This window comes from Melanerpes formicivorus, unplaced genomic scaffold (assembly GCF_026170545.1).
Source record: "Melanerpes formicivorus ecotype bairdi unplaced genomic scaffold, bMelFor1.0.p_v2 SCAF_19, whole genome shotgun sequence".
NCBI lineage: Eukaryota > Metazoa > Chordata > Aves > Piciformes > Picidae > Melanerpes > Melanerpes formicivorus.
In genome coordinates this window covers 3,432,295-3,458,341 of record NW_027142371.1, presented here as the reverse complement: position 1 = coordinate 3,458,341, position 26,047 = coordinate 3,432,295, and the positions used below count along the sequence as shown (strand labels likewise).

The window sequence follows — 26,047 nt, the reverse complement described above, 5'->3', positions numbered from 1 at the left end:
CTAAGACATGAAGAATTCTGGTGAAGTGATACTAAAAAACTACCTGAAGGGTTATTGTAGCCAGGAGGGGGTTGGTCTCTTCAGCAATGGAACAAGAGGACACAGTCTCAAGCTGCACCAGGGGAAGTTTAGGCTGGAGGTGAGGCGAAAGTTCTTCACTAAGAGAGTCATTGTCCATTAGAATGAGCTGCCCAGGGAGGTGGTGGAGTCACCATCCCTGAAGGTGTTCAAGATGGGATTGGCACTTGGTGCCATGGTTTAGTCATGAGGTCTGTGGTGACAGGTTGGACTTGATGATCTTTGAGGTCTCTTCCAACCTTGGTGATTCTTTGATAAGATGGTTTAATATGTCCGCTTAATATCACTGACCTTGTGAAAGAGACACAAGGGCACAAATAGGGCTCTGCGTGGTGCACAAGTGCTGGAAAGTGTCTGGTTTGCACGGTGGTTCTATTTGCTGATGTCAGAGAGTCTTCAGTGTGATATAGCATTAATATTGTCTCACATGTCAGGTAATGCAAATACAGAAAATTACAAGTAGTGTGAGCATGTACTGAAGATGAGCTCTGCGACATCCATTATGTAGCAGCAAAATCATCTTACCTCATGAAAGATGGCAGCTTGAAGGCTAAATTTAATGAGTCTGATTCTGATCTCGTACTAGGTTAAACCAAAAATGACTCCATTTCGGGTAATGAAAATGCAGTGCTGCTAAGCAGGGGGAGAGTCAGGTTTATTGATGCATCCAGCTATGCTCCTGTAAAAGCTGACAGCCTACTAAAGGTTGCCATTCATTAGTGTCTGATTTTTGACAGTCATGGTAATGGTTATTAGGAAACCTCCAGCAAGACTGAGTTGAGATACAAATTAAAAATAAGCCAGTGGTACCTTTAAATGTGCCATGAGCTTGGGTTTTGGCACTGGTATCTCTGAGTGCAGGCTTACAGTTCAATTCAGACAGTTAGCAGGGTGCTGACAGCAACGTGTTGGTACAAGACTGCACTTCTCTCTTTGGTTTTGTTTTAATTAAAGCCGCATTTATTTTTTAAAGCAGGTCATAAAGCTAACCCACTCTGACAACACAGAATTACATTATAAAATCATTCCTTGGAATAATTATAAATCTCTGCTCAAGCAAATTGAAATGGAATTCAAGTGCCAGCATACGTTCCCTTTCTTCCTGATTGGAGGAAGGCATCTGATCAAAATTACTGCCGGCTGCTCAGGGTTTGCAACAAGGGTGGATCCAGAAATGAATCTCAGCCTTCAGCTTCCTGCTCCTCTGCATCATTTGATGTGCTCAGAGCTTGAGCCTCAAAGGATGCCCTCTAAGCACCTAAGAGGCCACTTGGTTGCACCTGCACTTCATGCCACAACTACAACTGGTTTCAGTGGCACTTTTTTCACCAGCTACGGATGACACTCCGGATGAATCCTGTCCTTCCACGCTTCCAGAGGGAATGAGAAATGCTGGTGTCAATTTAATTTTAAGTGAGGCAGTTTAAAGCAGAAGAGGAAAAAATATAATAATTATATCATATTATTTTATAGCCAGAAGCACTGAATGCAGCAGGCTGCTTTCAGGAGGTTTATAGTCTAGGGTGACATTACTTACATGACACGTATGGAAACCACGGGCTGGAATTTCCCTGAAAGCAGTCCTTCCCACAATGTTTTCTGGCACTTTGGATTCTCTACACAGCTAGAAATCCTGTGAGGACAATCTGTCTCATTGTACTCTTGAGTCCTCCTTGGTTGGAATGGAAAGCAGGGGTCAGATCCTTGATTTATGTAAACAGGAAGAATTCTGTTGAAGAGGAGCAAAAAGGGAAATTCTCAGTCCAAAACTGTAACAGAGAGGAAGGTTTCTAAATACTTCAGGACCTCCAAAATACCAACCAAATCCCTTCACAGGAGTGGGATGAGAAGAGGAGGAGGTGTTTTTTCTTTTCCTTTCCTGATGGCCTGCCCAGAAAAATATACACTTTTGTGGTAAGAAATGTACAGGTGGGAGATCCCCCTTGGCCCGCTGCAGTGAGGTACTTAGGACTTTAGCTCTTCATTCCTCAGTGTCCCTCAGAAGTGGGAACAGAATTGCTTGCTAACTTCAGAATGTACCAAGTCAAGGATTTCAGCTTTAAAGAGAATGCAGTGTCCTGAAGTCAATAAGATGCACATGTTAGTCACATGAATGCCAAGGGATGTCAAGGCATGAAAACTCTAGAGATGTGTCCTAAGGTCCAGACAGTCTGGTCATTTAAGAAGCAGGCTGAGTACAAAAAGAACATAGAATGTTATAAAATGGAGTTTAACTTCAGTGTGCTTTCAGTGCAATAACCACTGTAGACCATTTGAGAGTTCAGTCAATAGGAAGTTGAATATCCCACTGGCTCTGGATTTGAAAATGATCTGTAGGAAACCTGGTGGTGGTGATGGCAGAGAAGAGTGACTCCCAGCTCAGTCTGGGAGCTCCAGGCAAAGAACTCCATGACAGAGCAGGTGCTCTGCCAAAATCCAGAGGGCAAAAGCAGAAGGGGCCAAGTCCCATTTCTGTCTCAGCTTTCATCTGAAGAGGTCCCTTCTACCCAATGTGAGACACTTGGGTATCAGTTTCTTGCCAAAGCAAAGAGAGATGTCCTACATAAAGGAAATTGGCTGTGTATTAACAGATGGCTTTCAAGGCTGCTTCTGTGTCTCTCTCTCCACTCTCCAGCACAGGTCTCTGGATTGCATCAAGTTGGTGGTATTTCACTTTCTAGAAAGAAACCCTAGCAAACTAAACACAGAGCAAATGCTGGGATAACCTAGCAGGGAGGTTATGGGAGCATTCATTAACTGCTGCATCACTTGGCAGGCTGAACTAGTTACCTGTTTGTTTCCAGTTGCAATGGAATCCAAATTCCAGCTTTGGATCTCTCTAAACAAAGCCCAGCATGGTTTGGATGCTGCACCTCCTTTCATCTCTACAGTTGTTGAGATCAGCTGCAATCTTGCATCTAAGTGATCTGTGGGTGGGGTTGACATATAGCTTTGTGGATGAAGGCAATTTCCCAATCAGGACCTTCAGCTTAAGCAAAACCTTCCTTTCCTTAATGGTTTGGCAAAGTTAATCTCTATTGCCCTTCAAAGCATCCAACAAGGATGCTCACATTGCTCCTGAGAAATCTGCCTAGGGAAGTGGAAGCCTGGAGCATGGAAGGGGATGGGTAAGAAGGAACCTAGTTATTCATATCTGATATGGTATGATAGTTTTAACTGATTTGCAAATGTTCCCAGATATCATGATAGAGACAGAATGAAACTGAAAAATATGCAGATGCATCAAAACTCACTTCCAGGCTATGGAGCAACTACTGCTACTGAGATTACAATTTTCCAAATGCCTGGTTTCTTCATGAGGGGTGGGGTGGGAAAAGAGAGAGATGATAAGTAAAACCAGTCCCCAAAGAACCAACATTTTGAATGACAAAGAACTGTTGTGATATCTGGTAACTGTGCAGGCTAAGAGGGAACACAGCACCTTCTGCCTCTAATTTCACTGAGTGACTTGCACTTTGTGGTGGTGTTTATCTGGGACAGCCCATGAGCAACTACACTGGCAGAACAGGCAGCAGAAGACATCCAAAGTATTCCTGACACTGAGTAAGTCACTTCTCTCTCTTCTTGGTCTTGTTGGTATCATCCTTAAGGTCAAAATCACCTTGCTTTCAAGATCTCAGTCTAAAGCTTTCAGGGCAAGAACAGTGTCTGTTTGCTTGTTCACACAAGTGCTAGCACAGCATGCCCCAGATGTGGTTATAGCCTGCAAGTGCTGTTACAGAATATTTGCTATTAATGGTGGGGGAGGTGGAAGAGTGAAGTCATCCTGAGCTCTTGTCCTGTTTACTTGCCACCTGTGGAAGTTTCTACATTTACATCTCTGAGAGCAAAACAAACTTTCCAGGCCCCTCTGGACTCAGATTTGAAAAAGCTCTACCTTCTCCACCACCTTTGTTGGCTTTGATAAAACAGGTTCCTGCCAAATCTATCAGGGGAATGTTTCTCCTCTGTGTCCTGTAAGCACCCAGGAAACTGGGTATGGCATTCAAAGCCAAGGATGGGAGCAGAGTTAGGCATAACACATATTAGTAGTCTCAAATTCCAAACCTGCCAAAATAACCCCCAAAACATATATATAATGCAGCTCACATTTGTATGTCCAGAGTATCTATGTTTAACTTGACTACTTAGTGGTTTTGTGGTATTTGTGAGCACACACAAGCTGTTCTTGGCCTGAAACTTAGACAATGGTTTATTTCCTGTGCAGTGATTATATCTACTCTGCTGAAACAGCTGAGAAGGGGTTTTGTGGTGACTCAAAACTGGACTATGAACCAGCACTGCGAGAAATCCCTTTATGAAAATAAGTGCTCCTTGGAGGGTGATTTCCAGCAGTTCAATGGGACAGGATTTAGCTATGGGTTTGCATCAATATGAGTTTGTGGTATATTCCCAGGCATTGCATTAAAGAGATACCTGAGTATGAAGGTGGTTATTGATTACTCAAACTGGCTGGGCCTGGAGGATCACATTTTCATGAAAGCATTCATATCACCGCTGCTGTGCATCAGCCACATACCTGCCAGGAAAGTAGCTTTCACATCTGTGCACTTACACTGTTGCACGTGTAGTCATGGTGTCTGTCTGATCATGCCAATCTAGAAACTTCAGCATCTAAATATCACAGAAACATAGAATGATGGGGGTTGGAAAGGACTTCTGGAGATGATCTACTCCAACCCCTCTACTAGAACAGATTGCCTGGGAACACATCCAGTTGGGTTTTGAAAGTCACCAGAAAAGGAAAGAGCCTGGTCCAGTACTCCATTGTTGAGAAATGGCTTGAATCTCAGGGACATGGTTCTATGGAACAACTGTTTGAACAAAGTATGTAGGGGAATCTGTTCCAGGAGACTCACTGCAAACACTGGAACTTGCCGCCATAGTTTATGCCTTTAAACGATGGCTACAGATTCCCCTTAATGTAATCTCTGATTCCTTGTATGCAGTAGGGGTAGCACAGAGAACAGAAGAAGCCCTGCTACATCAGCATACCAGCTAACTGTGAGCAGTAAACAACATGATGGAGTACAGCCTACACACTTTGTTCAAACAGTTGTTCCATAGAACCATGTCCCTGAGATTCAAGCCATTTCTCAACACTCCAGCACCCTCAAAGTAAAGACAATTTCCCTTAAGTTCAAACAAAACCTCCTGTGATCTACTTTGTAGCTGTTGTTCCTTGTCTTATCATTGGCCACCACTGAGAAGAGACTAGCCCCATCCTCATGACCTCCCCCTTTAGATATTTAGAAGTATTTATAAGATTCCCTCTCAGTCATCTCTTTTCCAGGCTAGAGACCTTCCCAGCCTCTCTTTGCAAGAGACATGCTCCAGACCCCTCATTATCTTTGTGGCCCTAAATATCTTGAAGATCCATTAACCAAAGGATTCTGCCTCATGAACCAGTTCCAAATTAACACCTCTCCTACATTCTCTATTTTTTAAGTGTCTTGGCTCATATGAAAACCAAACAGATTTGTATATCTCCTAGCAGCTGGAGCAAAGATAACCTGACAACTTGAAACTAGGGATTCATGTGCAGCACAAGTGTGTAAAACTGATCCTTTCAAAGTCTTGTTCTGACATCAGAAGCCTTTACAAGATGATCTGTAGTAGTTCACCTGCTTAATTCCACTACGCAAAATGGCAGCAACTGGTAAAAGCAGACTAGATGTGGGGATCCTTTCAGGATAAAAAGTGTGGTGATGTTGCGTGTGATATACTCAATAAGGCAACTGAATGAAAAGTAGAGAGCCTTACTCTAGAACCAAGTATTTGAAGGAAAAATTTGTTTCATTTTCAGCATTCATGTAACTCTAAAAGTAAAGAGTCAAAGCTGCAGGTTCATGCTATAGATCACACTGAGTATGCTACGACATGTATAACTCTTCTGGTTTTCGTATTTCAGGCCCCTGAAAATGTTTATGTGTATGATTAGTGCCAATGAAATCATGGTCCTTGTGGCATGAGTAGCAATAGGCATATCCAGGATGATTTGTGGAATACTTCAGTCTAAAGAGACTGCTTTCTTCCCTTTCCTGATCTAGAGTACTTTATACATGTACACAGAATACCTGTGCATACACACATACACACACACCTACATTAACACAAATCAAACCACCAGCTCCAACTTCAAGTTACTTCCCACAATTATTTTATTTAGGAGGCTCTGATGAAATGCCTCTTTTGAAAACCCAGCTCCATTGCTTTTAGCATTTTAGCTGCAAAGCAATTACTCAGCCTGTCAGGGTAATCATCATAAATATTGCTGTCCATGGTGTTTCTACAGGCCAATAGTAACTGGTTGGGTCAGTGGAGCTCAATTCAATGACCTTCCAAGAAAGAATTGCATTTATATTCCATTCCCAAATTACTGACCAGTGTGCATGTGAAACTGGGCCATTGTCAAGGCCTTGACCTCTGTCCTATGATTCCTGAGGCGTAATCACCAACACCAGAAGATCTGAGCTCTGCATCTGCAGGTGTGTTCTCTTTGTTTTCTTGCAGAAGCTTGAGGCATAGAGGAGACCTTTAACATTTCAAGAATCTGCCTAGACAACAGGCGCAGAAGCATGGATTCAGTTCCATTGCCTTATAATGATGGAAGAAGCTCTTAAGAGTTTACTGATCAGAACCATCAGCTAAGAACAAACAGATGCCAGGATGCTGCCCTTGTGGGACTACCCTGAAGTGTAGTTTCCATGTGATCCAGGGATACATTCTCACCAGGCATAAACTGCCCTGGCTTCCCAGGACTGAGTGATTCACATCCAGAGATGCCTGGCCAGAGAATGTAATGGCCCTGCATTTGTGGTTTAGCATCATTCTTTTTGGCAAGCATGCAAACTCAACAACCTCTAGCCCAGGCCTACCTGGTTCCTTGACTGGTGCTGGTACAACTCTTTGTGTTGCTAAAAGTCACCCTTAGGAGCTGCAGCCACCAGGCATGATGGAAGCAGCTCCTGCCCAGCCAGCAACGTGGTCCTGATACCTCTCACATCATCTAGAACAGGAATGGCTGCATGAATCACACCTCTGTCCCCTTCCTTTTCCTTCTTTCCCTTCCTCCCAGTTTCAATATGCATGTGATATGTAAGGAAGGATGAAGAGAAACAAAAGGCAAAAGCTAAATTGTTGGTAACTGCTGTAAGGGAAAGTAAAAAATCAGAAACAACATGAGAAAAAAGCAGTCAGGAGCGGAAACAGTGTGATGGGGTTCAAAGGGAAAGAGTCCCCATCTGCTATTACTGCAACAAGAAGGGGCATATCCAGAAAAACTATAAGCAAGAGGAATAGGATGAGGAAATTTTACAGAGAACCACAAGCACAGTGACAAAAGAGAGATCTCAAAGCATACCCAAAAGCATCCCACCCCCACCTGAGGGTACGCCCAAAACCCCCAGGGCTCTTTTACCCTCTTCTAAACCACAGAGAGCAAGCAGGCTCCAAGAAGGTCATTAGCATCTACCTCAACATCCAGCCCCATCCATATTCATAAAGAATATTTTGCTCCTATCAGTTAAGTGTTCTGTAATCAACCCACGTCCACATTACACCGATGAGTAAACTGAGGCCCAAAGCGGCGACACTACAAGATCACACTGCGAATTAGTGGTGGAAATGAGAATAAAACTCAGGAGTCAGCTGCTAACCACATAAGCTATCCCTGCTGTTGGCCTGGAAAGGAAAAATAATGGTTTGGAGTCCTCCAGTTTTCATTATTAGCTTTTTGGATGAGTTTTGCCTAAGGGGAATGAGTTATTCTCTGCTCTTGCATCAGTATGTTTCACTTCAGCTGAATTATGTGTCACTTTATGGTAGGGTTGTCTTCATTTTTTTCTCAGCGGTGCTTAGGGAGATCTTTGTGAACATCTTGTTTGACAAATTCTGCACCACCCACATAACCACTCTGAGGCAAGCTTAGCAGAGCCAGAGCCAGAGCCAGAGCTGGGCCCACTTATCTTTGGTGGATCTCTTCTTCTTGCTCCTAATTGCAATCTGCAAGGTCCAGTGGCCGGAGCAGAGCGCAGGGCTTGGATCTAAGTGCTCAGTGCTTCGCTTTGTTGTTTTGTCCTTGTGGCTTTGGGCAAGTCACTGAATTTGACTGATAGTTTGTGTTCATTTACGTGCTTGCTAGTTTCTAATGAAAATTTCATCCAGTGCAAAACCTTTTTGCAGCAATATTTTTATGCTTTCTTTTTGTCTTCTTCTTTTTATGTTTGTTTTGGGTTTTTTTTTAAGGGAAGAGAAATTGCATTTAAAAAAGGAGCTTTCTCCCACACACAAATATTTCTTTTCTTCCTTTCTTCTTTTTATTTTTTTTGTTGAGTTTCCTGAATCCAAACCTGGAAAATAAATCACTGTTAAACCAAGAACTGCAATTTCTCAATGAAAATCCAGAAATGAAATATTTATTTCAGCAAGCATTTCGTTAGTTGGTTAGCTAAATATCCTTCATGGAATTTGTCAGGAAATAGTGAAGGGGCAGAGAAATGCCTGGTGTGTAACCTGCCCTGTCTTGATCCAGCTGCTTTGGTCTTGAATTCCAACAAATCCTTGGTGACGCTCCTCAGAAATCTGCAGTTTGTGTTTTGGGTGATATTTAGTTCAGCAATACTGCTCGTGTATAGAATAGTCTTGATTACATTTATCTAGCAGAATCAAAACAGATGGCAATGAAGTAACTATTTATCTTCCTGGTGAATTTTAATACGCAGGGAAGTGAGGGCAAAAAATGATTGGTTTCAACTTGGCCTAATATGGTCACTGGAAGCTATGAAAGCTTTCCCCAATCATCTCTGCTCATGCACCTAATCTTGACCTGAAGGCATTGCTACTGCTCCAGCCTTCTGCTTGAGAGAAAACATCTTATTTCCACTTCCTCTTCTTAACCTGTTCCTGATCTGACTTTCTCTGCACCAGCACAGTTGCACACCCTCCAGTGACCCAGCAGCACCACAGCTACATCCATTGGTACAACAAGACAGGGCAGGTGAGAAAGAGCCATGGCAAAGGCAGAAGATTACAGGACAGCTAAAGGAAGTGAATGATCAAAGGGCTGCCAAGTGTTGGGAAGTTTACCAGTGCTCACTCTGGTGGGGAGGATATTAATGTACTGCTGCTGAGAACCTGGCCCATCCCCATTTTGGATGTTTACCATATTCTGTGATATGGCACAGCTGTTTCTGGGCTATTAGCCAGTTCGAGTGATACTCTTCCATCACATGTTCAATGATCAAGACCTGCTGCTGGTGCTTGTACCATTTGTGGATATACAGAGCAACTAATCCCCCAGCCCCCAAGTTGATTTCTAGGGCCTACACTGTGGAATAAATGCGGCCAATGTGAGAAGCTGCTCTTGGGGGCACAGAGGACAGTGGCAGGACAAAACTGAGTTCTGAACCTTCCATCATTCAGTAAGCTCAGCAGCCTGGGTGGATGCTGAATTTCATTATCTCTTCAAATTGCTGCAGATTTGTTCAAAGGAGCTTTCCCTTGTCGGTCGGGCCACACGACAAGAACCAGCACGTTCCCGTCTGCCAGTGACGTTCCCTGCCTTCGAAGCAGCAGCAACAAGGGCAGCAGCCAAGCAGCGCAGACTGCCAGCCCCAGAGATAGGCGAGCGAATCCGAGTGCTCCTGCAGACACCTGCCAACCAGCATCCATCCCCTCCTGCCTCCCCTCCAGGTGAAACTCTGATTCAGCATCTTAAACAAAACCACAAAACCTGCTTGTCAGTGTGGGAGCTCTCTCGTCTCTCTCTTCCCTCCACCACAAGACTCTACATGCAGCCCTGCTGCTGCCCAGGGGCTGGAGCACAGGAGCAGGGAACATCCAGTAACAGCCTGACACTGGCTGCTGTTTGAGAAACTGCTGGGCTTTGGCTTGCTCAGGGAGTGCAGTTGATGCTCCCCAGGCTTGGCAAAGCTGTCCAGACTTGCACTCCAAAGGAGAGCTTTTCAGCACATCCCTGGGCCGTGTCACCCAGACAGAACTGTACTGGGGGAGTTTCCTGCTTTCCAGAAGCAGAAATCTGATGTTTTGTTCCTCTCCAGGCTTTTTTTTTCCCCTTGTAATTTAATTGTCTTTTAATTTTTTTCCCAGTGGCTTGAAGTGACACTGAATGAAAAACAGTAAAAGGATAATTCTGAACATAATTGTATCTCTAAGTGGAGATACTGGAGCCTTCCCAACCTCAGATTTGCTTTGGTCCACAGAGCAGCTTCTCTTCAGCTGGGGAGGAGGTCTGAGAGACAATTTTTTAAGTCACTGGAGTTGGCCAGAATTCCTCCTCAACCTGATACAGCTTTTTCTGACATCCCTATTACTTGCCTGAGGCACCCTAGTCCTTATTGCAACCATCTCTTCTTTAGTCCTTGTATTTTATGGTTGATGAGATTCACATATCACAGCCAGATTTATTTGTTCTCTGGAGCCTGTTGGATTTCTTTTCCCATTTTCATTGATTTCCTACAGCAGAGAGTCCAAGTTGAGAACTAGCACATCCTATCATACCCCCCTTTTCTTTTTTGTCCCATTTTCTGTAGTTGGTCAAATAGATCCACCCTAACTATTCAAAGCAGCTTTTTCAGAGTAGAAGTATTCAGCTTTTTATCTCCTACTTGAACAGAAGTGCAGGCATGCAGACTTGTGAGTTAAGTGGAAAGGGCAAATAAATTAGCTTTGGATATCAAAATGAAGGCAGGAGGAATTGTCATCCTGCTTAATAAAATGAAACTCCCAGGAAACACTGTTTAGAAAGTGGAGAAGATGTGACACCTCTTCCCTCTCACTGTCTAAACCAACCCAAACAGCTCCAGAATAATCATTAACCCACAGCCCGAAATGTTAGTCCTTTCCTTGTCTGGGTACCTGCAGTGGTTGAAAACGAGCATCCCGACATCCTTGAATTGAAAATTGGATCTGAACGGTGTCACTGCAGCCTCTCTCTTCCCCATTGTTAGGCGACACCTAAAGAGATTCATTTTGCACCTGAAGAACTGTACACCTGACTTTTGCCCCGTAGTGAGCACATTCTGATCAGGCCCCAAGAATATTCCTGTGCAGCAGGGGAAATGGCATTAAAACTTGAAAGTTGATAGTGTACAGTAACAAGAAGATATTAATTGCAAGTAAAAGCCTCTTTGTTAGGTTGCATAGAAAGAATTGAGCTGCAATGGATGTACAAATGAGAAATCCCCTGCATGCTGTGCCTCTTCACACACAGAAATGGTGGTGGGTGACTAGAGGAGTCTCCTTTGAGAGGCAGAACTTCATTACTACTCTATTATCTCAGGTGGACTGGCAGAGGTCTTGGTAGGCTGTCCTGGAGAAGTTAAATCTGGTTTAAATGTCAACACATAAAGTGCTTAATACCCCTCAAAGATCTTGTTTCAGGCTCTTGGCAGACTTAGCCACCTGCTTCATACTTTGATCAGCAACTTGCAGTGGAGGGGAGATACTTTTTCTTCTGAACAAATGAAATGTTTTGTTGCAGTTAATGTGCATCCTTCCCAGAAACTTGTGTATGACCTGCAGTGCTTCTGCTTTAGTCTCTCCCTGCAAACAGTCTCTAGCTCCACAGGGAATTTTCTCTGTGCTGATTTCATCTAGGATCTGTAGCCTGTCTAGCAGCTTGCACCATAAACAAAATAGTTTGCACAATTTCTGGTGCTTCAAAACTCAAAATTGAACCTACCATCCATGGCTTGGACTGGGACATAGGTGCTAAATCTCAGCCTAAAAATAATGCACTCAAAACCTCATCTAGAATATCCCTTTACAAGACCATCTGTCATAGCTGAGCTACAGCTTGGTACATTGCTGATCTGTCCCAGCACGCTGTTTGTTAGGTTGTTTTTGTCTCCCCACTGGTAAGGCACATTCTTCTCATTCACTTAATTTGTTTCTCTCAGAGTCTTTTTATTCAGCAGTTGTCACCGAGTCAACGTGACATGAAACAGGAGCGAGAAGACCATATTCTGCCTGCTCTATTCAGTGCCTCCATTGCTGTGACTGCACAGGCCATCCTTGTATCTGCCCTACTGCTGCCTCTGATTCTCCTTGCAGACCCTGCTGCCTGCCTACTTGAGGACAAATAAAATCAAGACAATGCTTGTTGACAGCAGCTGGGATTTTGTGCTCTTTTTCCATTGCTGGTAGCTACTGGAGCTCTTCCAGCCTTGGTAGTAAGCAATTTCATCCAGTGAGATGCATTTTCCAAAAGCCCTTCTGATCCTTCCACAGTTCTCACTGTAGAATACCACTTGTATGGAGTTACTTAGAGTGGGTTATATATAAACACACATTTCAGCACCTTGGGATTCACCACTATTCTTTCTTTCATATCTTCCTGCCCTTTCCCCCTCCCTTCCCTGCTCCCTGCATGCCTTGTTATACCTTGTTTCTACATGTCTAATTCATGTTTTAAATAACAGCTGTCTGATTCTTTGCTGCTTCTCGTACCCAGCTAATTATTTTCAATTTATTGATTTTCCACATGGAGATTAATGGGTTATTCATCTCACAAAGCCTCCATGCACACAGCTGTGAGCTAATGCATGGGTATGGGGAGGGGTGGGGGTGTAGGTGTTTGTGTGGTTGATCACCTTTTGGATGAACTTATGTAACAAACCCAAAGGGATTATTTTTTTCTCCTCCTTACTGATTATAAAAAGCCACCAAGATCCAGACTTTTGCCAGTGAATAAACACATTTCACAGGGAGTAGAGTGTAATAAATGAAAGCCTGATTAAGTTTGCAATAAGAAAATTGTTAACACGTGTCCTTCCTATATTTTTAATCACACTGGCTAATGTATTCTGGGTGTGAAAGAGCCAGGTACCTTGGCGCAGATGTGGGTGACATGAGTTCCACCCCTTTGGCACAGCCCTGTCTTCCTTGTGCTGCTACATCAGCCTGTGGGGATAAAGAACTGAACCTTTCCTTGGCTCTTTCTAGCCAAAATAATTTCTGTGCTCCAGTGTGTAACACAGCAGCTGCACCACACAACCAAGATAGGCACAAGGACCTAGGGGTATGAAATATTGACTCTGATCTGACCAGAGAGATCCCACGGAATGCCATTAATGTAAGACTGTGGATTTGAGCCCTATACATCATTAACCGTTAACTTGGGGAGTAAAAACTCTTCTAGTGTTTTGCAGCCTCCTTTATTAGCAGATTTCACACTATTTTATTCTGTCAAGTCAAGTGTCACTGTGATCATGCTTTATCTGTAAGACAGTAATTGCCAGGAGACTTGGGGAGAAGAGGGAATGAATGGCTAAGAAGTGCAATCAGCAGTCAAAGTAAAAATAAACTGAAGTATTGGCAGAGTGATTACCTTTTAGTGAGTCTGGACTGAATATTTCCTGCTTTCCTGGAACCTATCAAAATGGTAGCCCAAGAAGTCTACGTTGTCATGGGTAGGATGAGCTGAAATTACAGAGTCCCAGTTAGAATCAGTGGCAAGATTTGATTTGGAATGGGTTAGGAAAGGCTGTAAGGCTGTATTTTTAAGGCCAAGATTTAAGAATGAGGAGTTTAGATGCAGGAGATTTCAGGCAGAAGATGGAATTCTTCTGACCAGAGAAACATAGCTGAAGAGCAAGACAGAATTAGATGCAGGTTAAAGATGATTTTTTAAAACCTATTCAAAAAAAGGATGATTGTACAGCTGAAACATGTCCAATCATTACTCATTTTCCCCCCAGTGTTAATCCCCAACACAAATTAGCCTCAGTTATTTTCCTTTTCCCTCTTAGACACACGCCATTCGTCAAGCCACGTTGCCTTAACACTTCCCAACCAGCTGGAGCACATTTAGCTTGTCCAAGGAAAAAGTGCAATATGGCCACCTTTGGATGAAGGAACAAGCATGCCTCTTGCTGAGTGTGGCCTCTTGTAGGTCATCACAGCACATGTGTCCCTCTCCTGGTACGGCTTTTGTTGAAAATGGCTCAAGGTACACAAAGCTGAAGCTTCCTGTTAGGCTAGGAATGGATCAGTGTGGGTAAGGTAGCGTGGGCAGGAAGGCATGCAAGCATCTGGTTTGAATAGCTCTGTGCATGCAATATCAGCCAACTTTCTGTAGGTTTCATAGTTGTTGTTTTTTTGAATCCCAGAGGTCTGGAGCAGTGGTGGACCCCACCCTCCCCATGCCTCCCAGGAAGGCTGTGGGGAAGCTCATCAAAAGGGGATCAGCCTCCTTCATTGACAGGAGCCACTGAAGTCAGGAATGAATCCCAAAAGCCCATGCATGGTCCTAAGGTCAAGTGTCCCCTGTGACACTCAGGAGGCAGGAGAACCCAGTGCCTTGATGTGCTTCTGATGGGAAAGCAACATGTGAGAAGACAGGCGACGGAGCGGCCTGCAGGATACACATTCCTAAGTGTCACTTAGCCATACAACCTGCGAGGGCGGAAAAGTGGGCAGATGGAGAAATAATATTTTCATTGAAAATTCCCTACCTCTCAAATATTTCCTGTCAGGTTCCTTCCAAGGAGGGCTGAAGCAAGGAAGGAGGGGGGCCAAGGTGGGATGTGTGGCAGTGGATATGAGTTTGTGATTCCTCAGGCCACTCCATTTTGAGAGTGTTTAACTCAATCCCCTTTTTTCTCCCCCCTCCTCGAGAAAAGGATCATGCTGAGCATTACTGGAGCCGGAGGCAGTATGGGAAGTGAAATAAACACCTGACTGTTAAATGCTAAAGGTTTACTCAACCAAAAATAAAAATAGTTCTGGTTTCCTCCACGAGGCTCTAGAATTACCTTCATCAGTGCACATGAGCTGGAGCTTTGCACGGCGGGGAGTCTTGGAAGGCTGAAGCTCTTCAGAGGGCAAAATCTTGAGGCAATAAGGCAGGCCTCCCTCTGTCCTGTGAGAGATCTTCTGCCACTGAGAAAAATGCTGCAGCTGTTTTCCTGGTGCAAGCTAAAAATAAAATTCCCTCCTCCTTTCCTAGCTGCTTGTATCAGTTTCATGGGTGCCATCGCAAACCCAAGATGTCAAATGTAACGGGTCGGAGCCTCAAGGGCAGGCACAGTCCCCTTCACGTGGTCTGAAGGGCAGAAGGGAGCCTCAACACCTCGGAGGAAATCTCAAGGACTTTGTGGCTAAAGTCACAGTGGTCTTTGGGGGTTAAGGATTTGCAAGAGGCAAATGATAGAGAGCAAATGCTGCAAATGGGCAACACAAACATGCCTGACCAGGGATAGTCCCAATACAGCACAGCAGAAGCTACACTACAAACACTTGACAGTAGGAATCCTCACTGGAACACTTTTTTTGCTGTAGCTCTGCCCACTGAGCTGAAGACATGATGTAGCTGTAGATAATCTGCTCCTCAGAGAGCCAAACCAGAGTGTCAGAAAGTAACAGCATGTGAAAAATCATTCTGCTTGTGTGTTGCCTCCAAAATGCAAGATGGAAAATGCTATGTGTTGCAGAAGATATTTATCTGAGTTGATCATACATGACACATACATTTGCAATATGTTTCCTTCTGTCAGGTCATCCAGAGATGGACTAGGAAATACCATTTAGCTCATAGGAAATAGAGCAGATTCCTCCCTTGTGCAATGACGGCTTGCTTGATTCTCAAAGCCTGCCAACTTGTAAAGTAGCCCAGAAGGGCTACACGTGAACTAAACCATACTTTAATAGCTGTTGCCTTGTCCTATGTGGATATTCTTCTTCAGAGAGAAAAAAAGATTAAGCAAACTGGAGAAAAGAGCACACATTCTGCCCATTTTTACTCACATGACAGTCCAAGCCGGCTTCTCTATTGATGTCAGCTAATACCAACTGCTTGGTGAAAAACAGGCCACACCCTTCCCCTTCTTAACCAAGATGAAGAAAATCCATGGGAATAAGTATTATTCAGGACCCTCAGATGGATAAACTGAATTGGGATGACAAGCCTCCCAGACTTGCATTTGCTCTTTGGAGATGGGAAGCCCAGAGAGAGAGAGCAACACCCAACCTGAGCTGAGGTAATAGCAAAGTGGGATTAGCATGGAACTGCTCTGGCTAAAATGCTGTAGTTAAGCAGAATTTTTTAGGGTAAGAAATTATAGAACAATTTGGGGAAGGAGAAATGAAAGCCACCTGTCTAAAGGTAGCCTTTAACCTATTCCCTCTGCCTTCTCATTTGCTTTCTCTCTCTTTCAAATTCTCCCAGTATCTCTGCTTTCCATAGAAGCAAATATTCCCCAGGGAAAGTCAATTCTGAAGGCAATTTTCCAGAACCCATTTGGCAGAATTGGCCAGTACTTCAACTGCAAACATGAAAAGGCATTTATTTCACTAACTCAACAGAGTTTGGAAGAGACATTACTGAACTTGTTTTAGGAATATACTTTGAGTGCATCAGTTTTATTGCTTCTTGTATAAATGTCAAACTCACTTTGCCTCAAAGCAGAAAAGCCCTCAAAATTCATAGTCATGTATATATTACATACAAAAAAAACTGGGAAGAAAACGGTGATCTCCATGGTAAACTCAAGCCCACACCGTGTTAATTGGGCCCATCATAAGCGCTTGGTGTTTCATCTGCGGTAAGAAGAACCTGACGATGAAGGTTTTGTGTGTAGGCTTGTTGCTACTGTGACCAGGTAATACAGGATCCTGAATAATTCTTAGATTTGGGGTGATAATTTTGCAACCAAAATGGATTTTTAAATAGTTATTTTTTTTCCAATTTCATTCCCTAAAAGAGCTGTTTGCCTGTTGTGTAAAGTACTTCTTGTAACTCTGTCCTTTGTGCACCATCAGCAAGGTTTAACCTTGCACTGTTGGCATATAAAATCATAGAATTGTTAAGATTAGAAGAGATCGTCCCTGGAGGTGTTCAAGAAAGGATTGAACGTGGCACTTGGTGCCATGGTCTAGTCATGAGGTCTGTGGTGACAGGTTGGACTTGATGATCTTTGAGGTCTCTTCCAACCTTGGTGGTACTGTGACCTCAAGGATCATCCAGTTCCAACACCCCTGCCATGGGAAGGGACACCTCACACTACATCAGGTTGCTCAGAGCCACATCCAGCCTGGCCTTAAAAACCTCCAGAGATGAGGCTTCTACCACCTCCCTGGGCAATCTGTTCCAGTGTCTCACCATCCCCATGAGGAAGAATTTCTTCCAAACACACATTCTGAATCTATCCATTTCTAGTTATTCTCCATTCCCCCAGTCCTATCACTCCCTGACACCCTCAAAAGTCCCTCCCCAGCTTTCTTGTAGGCACCCTTCAGATACTTGAAGGCCACAATAAGATCTCCTCAGAGCCTTCTGTTCTCCAGACTGAACAACCCCAACTCTCAATCTGTCTTCATAGGAGAGGTGCTCCAGCCCTCTGCCCATCCTTGTAGCCCTTCTCTGGACACATTCCATCAGCCATCACACATCACATCTGAGATCCAGGACACCCATCAGCAAAAGATTATTTTTTTTTTCCCCTGGAAAGGGGGTCTGAAAAAAGCAAGTCTTCTAAATTCCTGCTTCAATCAGTACTCATTGCTGAATTTTCTAGCAAGAAGCGAATTGGCTATTTCAAAACACTTTATCTCAGCAAAACTCGAGCTGGAATTTCTTGGGGGCTAAGGAAGAAAGCACATCTTTAATCCAAAGGTTATCCCCCTGCTGAATTTCAAAGACTTGCTGCAGACAATGTGGGATACAGAGCTTCCAGGGGAAGTGAAAAAAAAAAAAAAAGGAGGAGGTTCAAAAGTATTAAGCAGCCTAAATAATCTAATTTCTGCCATTTTATTGTACGACATAACTTGCAGAAATGTTAGATATTAGGACAGATTACATATTAGGTGCTGCCATTTGTAAAATATTACTGTGAGCACATTAGATTTTGCAGTGGTTTAATTTGCATTTTAAAGTCTGATCCCGCAAAGCCATAACTCCCCTCGTACGGGTGGCTGCGATGGCATCGGCGGTGCTTCTTATCTACATAAAGTTAATGTCTTGCACAATTATTTGCAGGATCAGGACATAAGACTGAAAATGCAATTACTTGGGGAGTTACAAAAAAAAGAGAATGCTCGTTGAAATAAGTAGGTGAGGTTCTCGGCTGGAGTAAATGATATAGGACCCATTGAATGCAATGGAGCTATCCTGCTTCACACCCGCTGGTATGGTCCATTAATTTTAGTGTATGAAAATGAATCTCTGCTCTAAAAATACCAATTAGTAATAAGCTTGGAGAAAGGCGAAGAAGAGAAAGGGGGGGGGAAAAAAAAATCAATTTAAATTCATTTTGTGTAGTGCACATTTTCTGTTGCTATTTTAGTTAAGTTATTATTATGCATAATAACGACGGGGCAATAGGTGCTGTCACTTCAGGAATTTGCAGCTGCGATGGCTGGTATAAAATGTAGTGGTAGGGAAATCTCAGAAAAGCCCATCCACTGAGTGCAACTGTCGGTATGATGATTTGGGTGAGGGCAGTGAGTCCCTTTCCCCGCTCAGGTCTCAGCCCCGTAGTGCTGAACACATAAAGCGACAGCACTCCAGCTCAAAACGATTTACAGCCTAGCTAGAAGAAAAAAATTAAGCAGAGGGGAAGAAGGGAAACTGAGGCCAGCAGAGCTTCCACGAGTACTCGAGCTTGGAGTCAGTCTCAAGCCTCTTGACTCATGGCCAGGTGCTCTATTCAACACATCAGCCTTATCCTCAGGAAGGGATTTTTTTTTAAGTGCATGTGTAAAAGCGAATATGTACTTTGGCTGTGAGCCAGATTCGGCATTCAAAGTACCCAGAGACAAGCATGCAAGCAAGATTCTGTGTGAACACCCAGCTCTGCAGGCATTGAAACCCCAGTTGGTGCATGGGGGTGATTTTCATGCTCATTTTGCTTCTATTCAGTGCTCATCCCACATGCATTTGTGCAGAGGAGATCACTCTCCTGTGCCGGAAAGTTAAGTGTTGTCTCTGCGTGCTGCCATTCAGTCTTGGTTTTTCATGAACAATAAAAGCCTTTTGGGATAAGTGGCACTCAAAGAGGATTCAAAGCTGGTTTCCTCATATTCCAAGCAATCCTGAGATCGTAATGAATCTCAGTCATAGCTGGCTTACTCACTGTTGCTCCTCAGAATGTAAATGCTAAAATAATGAAAAAATAGAGAAAAGTTTTGCTTCACGTAGTGGATAATTGAAGGGTGGAACTCACATCCACAGGACATGTCACAGGCCAAAAGCACCAGTTGGTCCAGAAAGTAATTTAAATCCCAGAAGACAAAACCAGCAAGGACTGTTAAACATTATTGTTGCTAGCTGCACATAACCAGAAGCAGGGAGGATATATTGAGGAGATCAACACTCACCATTTGCCTTGTTCTTCTCTTCCTCTGCAGCATGTGAGTGAGCTCTGGGCATGCTGGACCTTGGCTTCATTGCAGTGTGGCTGAATACAGAGATTACAGTTTCCCCTCGTCCCCATGGTTAAGACATCCAAGCTCCAATGCTAAACCACAGAGATAAATTTAAATCTATAGATGCTCTAAGATCAAGGTGTTGAGTTTTTTTTTTTAGAAGTAAGAAAATAAAACAAAGTCATGTGAATATACAAGTTCAGATACTTTAGGGACTTTTCCCAGCACCTGATTCAGAAATCTATTGCTTACTGCTGAGAGCGTTTTGACTTTGAAGAGTTAAATCCACTTAACACTTCTTGGGATGACACTGAAGTCATGTTACAACCAAGAGTTCAGAGCCCACAGCACAGCAAGTTTCATGAAACCTGAGGTTGCTCTGACCCTGAGACATAGGAGACTCTATTTTCACCTAACCTTCAGCAGCTGAGTGATCAACAGTAGGAGTTCACAGAAGCAAGTCATCCCCAAGACATGAACTCCTCTCCTCACTGATCCTCCTCTCCCACCTGCCCCCATTAGTAGTTTCACCTTGTTCTGCAGTTAAAAAGTTTTTTCTCAATGGCAGAGAAAGGAAGGAAGAAAGAAAGAAAAAAAACCACAACCCAACATTTCTTCCTCTAAGAAACCTATTGACAGGCAGATCCTGTGGATTCCTCCTAGTACAGCTATCTTTGAACTGAGGACTTCTTAGTGAAGTTGGGGAGTTTCCTGGGGTTTTACTGTTTTTTTTCCTAAATTGATTGTGGAATTTTTAAACAAGGTTGGTGCCTCTGATCTTTTTCTCAGCAGCTGCAAAATCTCTTTCTCCCCCCACAACTTGTCCCACAGAAACCTGGTATTGGAAAAATTAAAGGGGAAAGGACTGCAGCACCACTTGCAGAGCCAACCTCAAACGCAACAAGGACCAGTCCTATTGCTTTGTGAGCAATCAGATATCCAAAAGGGCTTTGATCAACTTTTTGGGCTAGTGAATTAAGGACAACTATAAAAGTTTGCTCTAGATTTTGATTTGAATATTGGACACTGCTGAGGATCATTAATCCCCAACATTTGGTTCAGGTCCCCTCAGTGAAGTTCTTTTGTGTTATTCCTTGTGTGCAGACTTGATTTTTCCAAGCTTTCACCAATGAAGTTTCATTTTGTGCATGTCTACATTTTTTCAGTGTATTATTTGATGAGGTGTTCTATACCATTTTGTTGTGAGGATGATCTCCTCACTTGTCAGGGTGGTTTGATTTCAGTGAACTGTGATTTAATGCCATGCCTGGACATTGCCTGGCACTTTTAATGTCACCCTGTGTCTACAGTTACATGCAGAGAGGTGATGTTGCTGTGAGTATAAACCCTTTCCCAGGCTGGGAGAGACAGATGAGTGTGGGCATAGGAATCATAGAATGGTTTGGGTTGGAAGTGACCTTGAAAACTCATCTAATCCACCCCCCCTGCAGTCAGCATCAATATCTTCAGCCAGAGCAGGTTTCTCAGAGGCTCATCCAACTTGATCTGGAATGGCTTCAGGGGTGGGGCAATACTACCTCTCTGAACAACCTGGGCCAGTGTCTCCTCACTCTCAGTGTAAAAAATTTCTTCCTTCTATTTAGTCTAAATCTCCCTCTTTCAGTTTCAAACCATCATCCCTTGTCCTGCCATGACAGGCCATACCAGAAAGCTTTCTCATTGGCCCCTTTAAGTACTGATAGGCCCCAAGAAGCTCTTCCTGGAGCTTTCTCTTCTGCAGGCTGAACAACCACAACTCTCTCATCCTGTCCTCACAGCAGAGGGTTTCCAGCCCTCACATCATTGTTGTGGCCTCCTCTGGACCTGCTCCAACAATGAGAGAAGGAAATAAAACTGCAGAAATTAAACCAAACCCAGAGGCAGAAGGGGACATTTTTGGAGTTCTGCAAAGAGAGAGGAGTAAAGACATGTATAGAGGCACACATTTTGATTTCGGTGTGTGCTACATCGTGTTTCTAGCTGGAACAACCAACAGGAATGCCAAATGAAAAGCTTTTCTTCAGAAACCTTCATCATTGTTAAAATCAGGGAAGTGCTGAGAACCCATGTGAAAGTGTACTTTATGGAGGTTTGTAAACTCAGCTTGCCTGTCTTGGGTCACCCTGATAAAGCAAGGATCAGCATCCAAGTACTTAGGTGGCTTTTCATTCCAATATCGTTGAGGGCCTTCTACCACCAGCCAAATCACATTTATTTCGCACTCAACCTTACCAAATACTGTTGGAACCAGCAAGTTATTTATGTGACCTGCTTAATTGAAAGAGCATTTGCCGTCAGTGATCAAATAAACCGCTATTGATCTTCAGCATTGGGGGCTACTCACACGGAGCTTTCGGGTAGGTATTTTTCATTAAGACACTTTGCAGGACAAAAAAATAAAAATCAGAATGCAAATGAAGAAAAAAAAATTAAATTAAAAATTCCTATAGGGTACAGAGATATATAAAAAAAAAATCAAAGTGATTTGAGAGTGGCTCCAGAGAAAAGAAACTGTGCACAGTACAAAATAGCAACACCATCAATGACTGCATAAAGATGTAAAGGCTTCAAGACGCACAACATCTTGCTCTGAATTCCTGACAGTTACAATAAGTAGTAAGAATAAGCTGTTCCTGACACTTAGTAAGAATAAGCTGTTTAAATTATAGAAGAATGGCTTAGCCCTTTGTTTGGACAAACAGGGAGGAGTTCTGGGAATGGGAATAGGTGCAGCAGTCAAAAGGATTTCTGTTCAGTCCCTGACCAGAGCAAACCATCTAAAAAACCTGGGACAGGTTGCTTGCTCCCATCCCTCATCTTTTCAGTGTAGTTCTTCTTAACTCTTTTAGAAAGTTGAATCTGATCCCAATTTGATGGAAGCTTGAGTGTCTGAGTCAGCTTGGGTCTGCAATATTAAATGGTAAAATCCCTCCATACTGTGAAGATGTTAGTAGGTGCATCACACTTTCCTCCCTTTAAATGAAGTACAAATTCCTTCCTCACCCTCTAAGAGTAACTCAAAGAATAGATGAATTGAAAAAGGTGAGGAGCTCAGCTGTTACTCCAATGAGATGAAGGATACTTGAACTATCCTGCTAAACAAAAAAGACGCAGGGAGCAAAGCCCTAAATCCATGGCCAAGGGACCACAGCCTGGCTTGTAGTCATGATGAAGGTTATTTGTCTTGTAGTGGGCCAACTGCAAGCTGAACTGTCAGACAGCAACTCATTTGTGATTATGATGACCCAGACTTTAAGCTCACTTGCTGATGCCTTCACTTAGCAGTACAGATGGACAAAGGAGAGGACATGACAGACTTCACATTCCAGCACATGGTACTTTTCCATCTTTTTAGCTTGAAAACAGGGACTGTGAAACTGTAGTTGTTATTTACAGGAAACTTTCTGATCCAAAGGCATCAGATAGCAGAAGAAAACCCTAAGCTGTTGATTACCAGATGGTGAAAAGTTGTCACTCCACATATACCCTTCTCACATAGTCTTTCCCATGCAGAAGATACAGAATACAGAAGATACAGAATTCAGAAGATACAGAATTCAGAAGATACAGAATTAACCAGGTTGGAAAAGACCTTTGAGATCAACCAACCTATCACCCAACACCATCTAATCAACTAAACCATGGCACTAAGTGCCTCATCCAGTCTTATTTTAAACACTTCCAGTGATGCAGTATCAACCACTGCCAGAAATAAACAGTAGGGTGGATGACTTTGCTTTGACCCAGCATGGCATTCCTGTATTGGAGGTGAAGTTTAAGATGTGTCTCATTCGTCACTACTTCTTTGACAAAGTTATTGCTTACAGCATGTCTGAGGAAAATACTTAATAGAAATAGAATAGAATAATAAATCAGGTTGGAAGAGACCTTTAAGATCATCGTGTCCTACCCATCAACCAATCCAACCCACCTAAACAACTAACCCATGGCACCAAGCACCCTATCAAGTCTCCTCCTGAACACCTCCAATGATGGTGACTCCACCACCTCTTCACCACTTGTTCCACTTCTACAGCTGAGATCAGAGGCTTCTGTTGTGTCAGGTTTTATTTCTTATAGCCTCTTTCAGTTGTGCTTGGGCAACGTATATCTTAAAGGTACATGCTTAGAACTACAAAGAACTCAAAGGTAGAATTATCTTCACTTCAAACTATGAAAGCATTCAGAGCACTGGAGAGCTGCTGAGCTAATTGTTGTACCCTTCACCAGGCTGTAGATAGGATGCAATCTTGTCGTCCTGGTGTGTATTTGGTTTTTTGTTGGGTTTGTTGTTTCCCTCCCCCCCCCCACCCCTATTTTTAAGGGATCCAAACTTCATTTTTCATCAGGATCTTTTCAGTCTCTTAGTCCAAAATACTTTGAATTTTCCTTACATTGTTATTAGAGAAAGGAAAAAAAAAAGGACATCAAATAATGAGTAGTACCAGACTACAGCCATTTTACTGCTGAAATTGCACAGCTCTAAAATATAAGGCTTATAATGGAAACACTAACATAGGCTTGACTACTGCAGCCTTGCTCTAATACCACTGAACTTCCTTTGGGGGTGAAGCTTTGCCTCAGGAACCTTAATTATCTGATGTGGTCAATTACTCCAAGATAATGATGATTTTATCAGGTATTACTGCTCAAATATTTTATGATAGACAGGCTATTTAATTGCATTCCTGACCTACCAAAATGCTTACAGATGACTCAATTAAATGCTAAGAAGAGGTAGGGGGAGGGAAGGAGGAGAGGGACAGAACTTAAAATCCTTGCATGCAGTTAATTTTGAGAATTCTGTTCCTCTTGACATTTCTTCCATCCATCCATCCATCCACTCACTCATCTATCCATCCACCCACCCACCCACCTTTCCATCCATCCACCCACCCACCTTTCCATCCATCCACCCACCCATCCATCCATCCATCCACCCATCCATCCATCCACCTAAGCAAGTAGGATTGTCTGGGCTGGAAGTCTGGATAAACACAGTTTTCACCTGCTAATGGGAAAACATGCCCAGCCTCTCTCCTGATGAGGGACTAGAACTGAATCCTGGTGCATTGGTGGCTGGATTGGTGGCTTAGCCAAGTCATTTTAACATTCCTGCACAGCCCAGTGCAGACAAGCATGGGGAAATGAATTTCCTACCACATCCAGGTAAAGCTGTGTTTTTAAGACTTCACTGCATCAGCCTCTGGGGATAGTCTCAGCTCCTGTAAACCCTTCAAATACCCAGGTGCCGTTCACACCCGCATCAGCAGGCTGGTCCATTTTTCTGTCCATTAGCCCAGCAGTTTCTGGTGCTGGGCTGACATTTGCCAGGCAGGCTGAGGTCGCCCTGAGGACTGCTTTAATTGGCATCTTTGCTTCACTGGTCATAATGGGCCGTTTCCCAGGCACAGACCTGCCATGCCTTAAGAATGCTCTGGCTGCAAAGCGAGCATGCCTCTGCCTTGGGTCAATCCCTGCCCTGGATGCTCTTCAGGGCAGACAGGGTGAACCCTCATGCTCTGACTGGTGCAGAGAGCTCCTCCCAGTTTACCCAGTCAGGGAAAGAGGAGGACATCTCCCCTGCCAAGCCTTCGATTTGCTGCTGGTGAAATAGGAACTGTGTAGAGGGTAGATTATTTCCCTGCTGCTTACAATAATGTTACTGTAACATTTTCAGCAACTGAGTAACGGACTCAGCCAGGAGCAGGGGACACAATGGCCAGGCTGCCCTTCCTTTGAATAGCTGCTGGAATTCTGCTGCATTTCTCCACAAAGGCCCATTTGTCTTTAGACCCTGGAAATAACATGGCCTGTTGCAGCATTGCTGCAGAAACTGGCAGCAAATCCTCCTGGCCCAGGAGTGTGGTTACCCACTGTTGCATCAGGCTAACAGAGAAAAGACATTTTATGGGGCATTGCTCAGCAAAAAAAAACAAACCCTAACTTTTTGTGAGAATATTATTTGCATTTAATTAGTTTACACAGGGGCAGCACTTTGATAATTTTCTGCTATGTTTTCAGCCTCACTAGTACTCTGTTCAGCCACATTCTAAAGTAAAGCATCCACAAATATTCCCAAATACATCCTAAATTGCCCAGGAAGGAAACAATTTTCCAATCTGAAATTAGAGCAAAATATGATTCTGAAATGTCAAATTCTAGCAAACCAATGTGCTGGAGAAATTGGCTTGGATAAGTGCAAACAGTTCAGCCTGACTTTTAAAAATATTACTATCATTAGTTTTCACATCAAGACGAAAAGTTATATTGAAACTGCTGTAATTCTTTCATTACTAAGAAGAGTGACAGCCAGCAGTCAAAGGAAACAGAAAAAGGCACTAAAATCTTAAGCACCCTGTAATCCATTCGTATTTTGGTCAGCATTAGGTAAGGAAGGAACAATTTTTAGTGAGTGGAATGGTGAAGTGAGGCCAGAAAACCACGGGCTCTGTGCAGATAGTGTGCAACAGCAGCATTAACCCAATGAGCCTCCTATGGAAGCTTCTTGTACCTCCCTTCACTGCCCACACCCTGCTCTTGATGAGCACCAAGATGTGCT

At 43.3% G+C, this 26,047-nt stretch overlaps 2 long non-coding RNA genes across 10 annotated transcripts in view; one reads left to right on the top strand and one right to left on the bottom strand.

Annotated features, from left to right (window-relative positions):
* The window catches only part of LOC137446837 (uncharacterized), a 69,207-nt gene that overhangs the window by 5,717 nt on the left and 37,443 nt on the right, over positions 1–26,047 (bottom strand). For 5 of the 9 annotated variants that reach the window (XR_010988724.1, XR_010988727.1, XR_010988729.1 and 2 more), the window contains 4 exons: positions 19,438–19,577; positions 13,451–13,542; positions 10,978–11,164; positions 6,194–8,450 (listed from right to left, as the gene is read on the bottom strand). This is a non-coding gene — a long non-coding RNA (uncharacterized lncRNA). Of the gene's footprint in view, positions 1–1,037; positions 1,471–1,615; positions 1,808–6,193; positions 8,451–10,977; positions 11,165–13,450; positions 13,543–14,876; positions 15,004–19,437; positions 19,578–26,047 lie in introns of those variants that run through there. The other 4 variants (XR_010988728.1, XR_010988731.1, XR_010988726.1 and 1 more) reach the window with 4 other exon arrangements.
* LOC137446835 (uncharacterized) lies at positions 3,473–12,614 on the top strand. The gene is made up of 3 exons (XR_010988723.1): positions 3,473–3,642; positions 9,579–9,792; positions 12,021–12,614. It is a non-coding gene; the product is annotated as an uncharacterized lncRNA (long non-coding RNA).